The sequence below is a fragment of the Tupaia chinensis genome, unplaced genomic scaffold (genome assembly GCF_000334495.1).
Source record: "Tupaia chinensis unplaced genomic scaffold, TupChi_1.0 Scaffold000090_1, whole genome shotgun sequence".
In the NCBI taxonomy this organism is placed as follows: Eukaryota; Metazoa; Chordata; class Mammalia; order Scandentia; family Tupaiidae; genus Tupaia; species Tupaia belangeri.
The window spans coordinates 751,611-758,711 of NW_006159552.1; the positions used below are offsets into that span (position 1 = coordinate 751,611).

Below are 7,101 nucleotides of genomic sequence, written 5' to 3' on the forward strand. Positions count from 1 at the left end.
CACTCTCCTAATACTGTGTTGTTACATTTCAATTTTGAGGTGACTTAATACTCAACATTGTGTTAGCATGGCTAATAAATGGTTATCCTTTCAGCAAACATGATTACTTTTTCTTTTTTGTGTGATCGTCATTTGTTTACCTCAGAGTTTTAATGTCTACCGTTTGCTTCATTTTCTATGTATTTATCACTGACTGTCCCACACTGTCCCAGCTGTCTAAATCCCCTCTCAAGACTGTCAGACCTGTGGATTAGTCTTCCAGTACGATCTTCCTGAAGGATTCTTCTAGAACCTTCTGATCCGACCCTGTCTAGACCACTGGGCGGGTCAGCATTCCATAATCTTCCTTTGCACTCCTCTGGAGGGTTCCTTTAGCCGCTGCTCTAAGTTAGAGCCCCTATTCCCTGACATCTTTTTTGAAACTTCTTGGTTTAATGAGGCAAAATATTAGTTTTCTGAGAAAGGAGCATAGGAAATAAATATTTTGTGAACAAGAATATCTAAAAATATCTTTAGCCTATTTTCAATACGAATAAGGTAGCTAGGATGTATTTCTTGGACATTGTCTTCCTTCAGAATACTGAGCTCTCTGCTCCGTTGCCTTCCAATCTGCAGATTCCCAGTCTTACGGGTCTAGACCATGCTGTTGTTTGGGCTCTTTCAGTCTGGAGTCACACGTGTTCTGCTCTGATCAGTTTTCTTCATTTTTAAAAAGATAACTATTTGCTCTACTTCATTTTGTCTTTTTTCCCTTTGTGCTAACCTCCTGAGGCAGTTTTCTAATTTCCTTTCTCCCGTCTTCAGGTTTTTTATATCTGTATCATTTTGCTCTGCTTTCTGGGCAGTTTCCTCAACTTTATCTTCACAGTGTTCTTTTGAATTTTTTTTTTTTTAACTTTCTTGTGCTTTAAATTGTCATTTTTTGGCAAGGGGTATTCGGTTCTTGTTTCTTCGGTAGCTTTTCTTACCTCTCTGAAGATATTCAAGGTGGTGTATATGGGTTTTGGGGAGTTGTTTTGTTTTGACTTTTATTTCTCTTTCCTCTTCTTGTTGTTTCTTTCAAGTTACTCTTTTTTTTATTTATTTGCTTGGATTTCTTCTTTTTTTAAGATTTACTTTATTTAACTATAAATAAAAGTATCTCTTTATTTTAATTTGACCAGAGAGGGACAGAGAGATAGAGAGAAAGGTTCCAGAACTCTAACTGTGGTCAGCCATATGAGAGTCTAGCATCCTTAACCACCATGCAACCTGCCGGCCCTGTTTGCCTTTTTTTTTTTTTTTTTTTTTTGAGAAGTTTTTGCTATGGGGCGCGTGCACTCACCAAAAAGACAGAGAGAGACAGAAAGCGAGAAATCACCCTATCACCCTCCAGGACGGATGGCTATGCCGCATTCCCTTCTCCTCCATTCTCCTCTCGGGATCTTGGGCACGCACGCACACGCGTCCAGTTTGAGTTTAAGCCACCGGGTCCAGGACTCGAACTGTGGTCAATTACATTGTGGTCAACTACATTGGGAGTCCAATGACATAGTCATTATGCAAACTGCTGGTCCCATGTTTGCTTTGATTTCTATCTTTCATGTATGCAGTTTCCCTCACATACCTATCTGTTAAATACTTGGTGTTCTGCTTATGCTTAAAAGTTGGAGCCCGAGGGACCAGCAGTTAGCATAATGGCTGTGTCGCTGGACTCCCATGTAGTCGACTACTGTTCGAGTCCTGGACCTGGCGGCTTAAACTCACGCCGGGCGCATGTGCATGCGTGCCCAAGATCCTGAGAGGAGAGTAGAGGAGAAGGGATTGCGGTGTGGCCATCCCCCCTGCGGGGTGATTTCTCGCTTTCTATCTCTCTGTCTGTCTGGTGAGCACACGCGCCCTATAGCAAACACCCCCCCCCAAATAAAAAAAAAGTTGGATCCCAAAATGCTAACTGGGACCCAGCCTCGATGGCATGGTCGATAGTGTACTGATCTGCAGTGCTGGAAGCCACATGGTCAACACGATTCAGATCCTGTGTCAACCTGAAACAACAGGCATCCACATGCCCAGGATCCTGCCTAGCTGAAGGTTTGGGGAAGGGGATTGCAATACAATCAGGGATTCCCGTCTCCCTGTCTCTTTCCTCTCTCTCTATGGCACACGCACATCCTCTCTTTCATGACAGAGATAAATTAACTTAAAAGAAAACAAAACCAATTAGGAGTTTTGAGAACATAGATATAGCTCGTTGACAGTGTCACTAGTGGGTGACTGACGGGCCATTTGGTTGGAGAATTTCTAATGGCCAGAGAAGGTCCACCAGGCTCCTTGTTGGAAGGAACTAGGCCTCCGTGCCAGCCCACGTGGGGCGCACTGGGGGTTGAGGACTCAGTGTGTATACCCTCCCTTCATTTGCCCTGTTGTCAGCATGCTGACCCACCCTTCAGTGGGCCTGTAACGCTCGGTCTGGCGACATTCTACAACAGGGAAGACAAAGCAGGTAGTTGCCAAGTGATGAGACTTAGTCGGAACAGGGCACTCATCACCAGAGTGTTGCCCTGAGCTCCTGGGGCCTCCAACGGATAAACAGGGCCCATTCTCAGCTCTCCTGCTGCTGGCTCAGGAGACTTCTCTACGGTTTCCACTGCATCCTGTAAGCCCCCTCCTCCTGCTCTGGAGCTTCCAGGATTTGGTTTGTTTCTTTTCTGTTCTTTCAGCCCTGTAAGTTTTCTCCTTTTCTCAAAGATGTATGAGAAAGGAGGAAAATGTGTATAAACCAGCCTTTCTTTGCAAAAGCTAATCCTTCTCCCAGGACTGCTTTGTGTCATTACTGTGTCAGCCACTACAGCCTCCTGTTTCCATACCTATATCCTAATAAAATAGCCATCATTGGGACCACCAGTTGGTGTAATGGCTGTGTCGCTGGACTCCCATGTAGTTAACCGTGGTTCAAGTCCCAGACCCGGCGGCTTAAACTCACGCCGGGCGTGTGTGCATGCATGTCCAAGATCCTGAGAGGAGAATGGAGGAGAAGGGATTGTGACATGGCCATCCCCTCTGGGGGGTGATTTCTTGCTTTCTGTCTCTCTGTCTCTCTCTTTCTGGAGAGCGCACATGCTCTATAGCAAAAAAAATCTCTCCAAAAAAAGAAAAAATAATAATTAATTTTTTAAAGTAAAAATCAAAACAATTTTAAAAAGGGACCAGTTAGTGTAATGGCTATGTCACTGAATTCCCATGTGATCGACCGTGGTTTGAGTCCCGAACCCGTTGGTTTAAACTCACGTTGGGTGCGTATGCATGTATGCCCAAGATCCCAAGAGGAGAATGGAAGAGAAGGGATTGCAGCATGGCCATCCCCCCTGGGGGGTGATTTCTCTCTTTCTGTCTCTCTGTCTCTCTCTGTCTTTCGGGCTCGCACACGTGGCCTATAGCAAAAACCTCTCAAAATTAATTAATTAATTAATTAAAAAAGGTTTGCTGGGAGCTTCTGCCTCTAAGTGCCACAGTAGAATTAACCCCCCAGGTCTGACCTTCAGAATGTACTTAATAAACCCATTTGAATAGGGGAATGTACTTCCTTCATATTAACCAGTGTTAAAAATCCAAGCCGGTGACTAGCAGAGGGATCACTTCTATAGACACAAATTCGAGCTGTCCAGCCTTACAGCTTGTTGGTTTAAATAAGATTTAAATACTTTCCTTACTTCGAGATGAGGAGATACTATTAACCTGACCAGAGAAAGCAGGGGTGGGCAACTGTGGCCGGCAGGCTTAACCCCAGCTGAGGCTAGAAACTGATCTGGTAAGCTACCATCAGGCCGGCAGATGGCATAGCAGTTTAGGGGGCTGGCCTCCCAAATGGCTGACCACAGTTCAAGTCCTGGACCTGACGACTTGCTTTCTCACTTTCTCTCTCTCTCGCTCTGTATCTCTCTCTGGTCAAATTAAATAATAACAAAATTAAATAGTTCTTTTAAAAAACTCTGCTGTCTAGCTCTTTATAGAAATTTGCAAATCAGTACACAGAAGACCTCACTCCTTTTCTTTTTCTTTTTTTTTTTAATTTTATTTCCTCCTTTGAATCTATTAAATGACTTCCCTGTGTACTTAATTTTTTTTTTTTAAGGCTTTTCCCATAGGGCACATGCACTCACCAGAGGGAGAGAGAGACAGAGGGAAAGTGAGAAACCATCCCCCGGGGGAGTGGCCACACCACAATCCCTTCCCTTTCATCCTCCTCTCAGGATCTTGGCCTTGGGATCTTGGTCATGCACACAGACATGCCTAGAATGATTTTGAAGCCATCAGGTCCAGGACTTGAACCTTGGTTGTCCATGTGGAAGTTCAGCACCTCAACTACCATGCCACCTGCTGGCCCTTTCTCATTCCTTTCTCTTTTTTTGGAGAGTTTTTGTTTGTTTGTTTGTTTGCTATAGGGCGTGTGCGCTCGCCACACAGACAGAGAGACAGAAAGCAAGAAATCACCCCCCAGGGGAGATGGCCATGTCGCAATCCCTTCTCCTCCATTCTCCTCTTGGGATCTTGGGTACGCATGCACACCCACCCAGCGTGAGTTTTAAACCACTGGGTCCAGGACACGAACCGCGGTCAACTACATGGGAGTCCAGCGACATAGCCATTATGCTAACTGCTGGTCCCTCTCATTCCTTTCTTGATCAACACACTCTGACCTAGATCAGGGAAAGTTGTCAAAGTTTTTACCAAGGCGTTACATTTAAATATGTATGTATGTTATTTTTGTGTGATTTCATAAAATCTTGAAGATAGATTTGAGTTACCACTTCTCAAATTTGTGATGTCTGAGGAGATTTATCAGTATTAAGGGTGGAGGAATGTATGTGTGTTCATAAGTCAGTATGACCCCTGACATAGATGAGTTGCCTAGCTAAAAAAGGAAAAAACACCGCAAAATTGTGTCTGTTAACCCTTTGACTTAGTTGGAAATTTTTTTTTCTAGACAAATTTTTGCTATAGGGCGTGTGTGCTAGCCAGAGAGACAGAGAAAGATAGAAAGCAAGAAATTACTCCAGGGGGATGGCCATGCCATAATCCCTCCTCCTCCTTTCTCCTCATGGGATTATGGGCACACACGTACACACACCTGGCGTGAGTTTGAAGCCACTGGGCCCAGGACTCACACTGCAGTCAAATACGTGGGAGTCCACTGATGTAAACTTTACGTAATCTGCTGGTCCCTTACTTTGAGTTTCTTTCACAAAATATCTGCTAAATTGTTTCTCTATGTGTAGTTTGAAGTGCAAAGAAAAATAAAGTTAAAACATTCCTGTGAAATACAGATGTCCTTTTATTGACTGAAATTCTAACAAAAGAAAAGATTCCATTTAGGGACTGGTAGATGGTGTGATGGTTACGTCACTGGACTCCCACGTAGTAGACCATGGTTCAAGTCTTGTACCCAGCAGCTTAGAACTCATGCTGGGCGTGTATGTGTGCGTGACTAAAATCCTGAGAGGAAAATGGAAGAGACGGGATTGTCACATGGCCATACACCCAGGGGATGATTTCTCACTTTCTTTCTCTCTGTTTCTCCAGCAAGTGTACGCACCCTATAGCAAAAATCACTCCAAAAAATAAATAAATAACTTTAGTATAAGGTACATATAATTCTTTTGCTGTGGATATTAGCCAAGATTTTGTCTATCTATAAGAAATGTATGAAAGTCGCCTTTAGATGGTCTCATTTTAGAGCATGTTTATTCTCCACCCTGACAATACCCACATACCATTGCCAGGAAAATTTTCCAAAAGTTTAGCTCCAGTGCTAACATTTTCTTGCTTGGAAAATCTTGGGCCCTTATGACCTACCGAACTGATCTAATCAGCACTATGCAAGAAATTAAACTAAGTAAAGAAATTTAGGAAATGCTTTACTTAGTTTAATACTATAGAGTTAATACTATAGAGTTAATGAATTAATATGTCATGAGAAAATTACTAGTAGTATGTCCCGGCCTGCGGGACAGTAGAACAGGTTCCTTGGGGGAGGGAGTGAGAGATGGGACAAACACACACACACACACACTACCAGGTGCTGATCAAGTCGTCGTCTTCCATCTACTTCCGTTTATTGAAGAGAAATGGCGAGTTATATACAGCTGGTGGGAACCAATTGGTGGCCCGAAATGCAAATGAGATAGAACAGCAGGAACCAATCATTGCTGTGGGTGGATCTCTCTCGTTGCCTAGAAACCCAATCACTTCCTGGGAGAACGGTTGGTCACATGATTTCTGAGAAACGATTTGCTCAGGGAGGAAGTGAAGCCTAATGGTTTCAAGATGGCGGATAGCTCGAGATGGCTTCCGTATGCAGTGCTCGCCACAGTAGTATGGGTTTTTTAATTTATTTAATTTTGCTTATTATTATTAGTAGTAGTAGTAGTATTAATTTGCTGTGGGGGGTGCATGCACTTACCAGAGACAGAGTGTGGTGGGGAGTGAGAAAGCAAGCTGCCAAGTTCAGGACTCAAACCACATTTGACCATATGGGAGTCTAGCACCTTTACTACACCACCTGTTGGTCCCAGGTAGTATAGTTTTATTTTTTTTTTAACATTTTTAAAAGAACTATTTATTTACTTCCATTTGTTATTGTTATTATTTTATTATTTTAATTTGACCAGAGAGAGAAAGGGAAAGTTGCCAAGTCTGGGACTTGAACCATGGTCAGCCATGTGGGAGTCCAGCACCCCAACCACCATGCCACCTACTATCCCCAAGTAGTAGTTTTATATTGTACCAAATATTGAGCTATATAGTTCTATGTTATAGGATATTTTTCATATTTGCCTTGAGTCTATTGGCAAATCCTGCACACTAATAAGTTGAATATTCTTCCAACAGTAAACTATTTCTTCTTTGCTATTAAGAAGCGATTCCAGGGAACCAGCAGTTAGCATAAAGGCCATGTCGCTGGACTCCCACGTAGTCGACCGCAGTTCGCGTCCCGGACCTGGTGGCTTAAGACTCACATCGGGCGCGTGTGCGTGTGTGCTCAAGATCCCAAGAGGAGAAGGGATTGCGGCGTGACCATCCCCCCTGGGGGGTGATTTCTCGCTTTCTGTCTCTATGCCTCTC

The 7,101-nt window shown here is 43.5% G+C and overlaps 1 protein-coding gene across 3 annotated transcripts in view; it reads left to right on the forward strand.

The window, feature by feature from the left end:
• GMDS (GDP-mannose 4,6-dehydratase) overlaps window positions 1-7,101 on the forward strand; it is an 806,940-nt gene that overhangs the window by 652,175 nt on the left and 147,664 nt on the right. The window lies entirely within an intron of this gene.